Source organism: Sinocyclocheilus grahami, unplaced genomic scaffold, assembly GCF_001515645.1.
Source record: "Sinocyclocheilus grahami isolate Dianchi unplaced genomic scaffold, SAMN03320097.WGS_v1.1 scaffold61.1, whole genome shotgun sequence".
In the NCBI taxonomy this organism is placed as follows: domain Eukaryota; kingdom Metazoa; phylum Chordata; class Actinopteri; order Cypriniformes; family Cyprinidae; genus Sinocyclocheilus; species Sinocyclocheilus grahami.
The window spans coordinates 1,371,669-1,372,174 of NW_015505240.1; the positions used below are offsets into that span (position 1 = coordinate 1,371,669).

At 32.0% G+C, this 506-nt stretch overlaps 1 pseudogene; it reads right to left on the bottom strand.

The window, feature by feature from the left end:
* The window catches only part of LOC107584630 (alanine--glyoxylate aminotransferase 2, mitochondrial-like), a 5,080-nt pseudogene extending 4,654 nt beyond the window's left edge, over positions 1-426 (bottom strand).
* Positions 427-506: the final 80 nt, after the last annotated feature.

Consider the following 506-nt stretch of genomic DNA (forward strand, 5'->3'; position numbering starts at 1 on the left):
AAAAAAATCTGAATTGTGAGATAAAATGTTGCAATTACCTTTTACATTTTTTTTTTTTTATCCTTTGATGGAAATGAGGTCATAAAATCACAGATTTGTTGTATTGGCTGATGAGTATCAGTAGTATAATATGAATGAAAGTTACATTTGATGTATTTTAATGTTTGCTTCTTTCACCTTGTCTTTGACCATCTCCACACCGATTAGAAGCCCTTTTCCTCTCACGTCACCGATGATTTCGTACTTGTCTCGGAGTTTGGCCAACTCAGTCAGCAGGTACGGCCCCACTTCGGCACTGTTCTCCTGTATCTTGTCTTCTTTTATTGTCTAAAATCAATATACAGCATTTAATTTCAAGTATTATTAGCTAGTATAAATGATTTGATACAGTGAATAAAACTGCAATTATTACAAACGTACACACATAACAAGCAAGTAACAAGTGGAGTAAATTAGTTCCCGTAGGCCCTATTTTTATATATATATATATATATATATATATATAT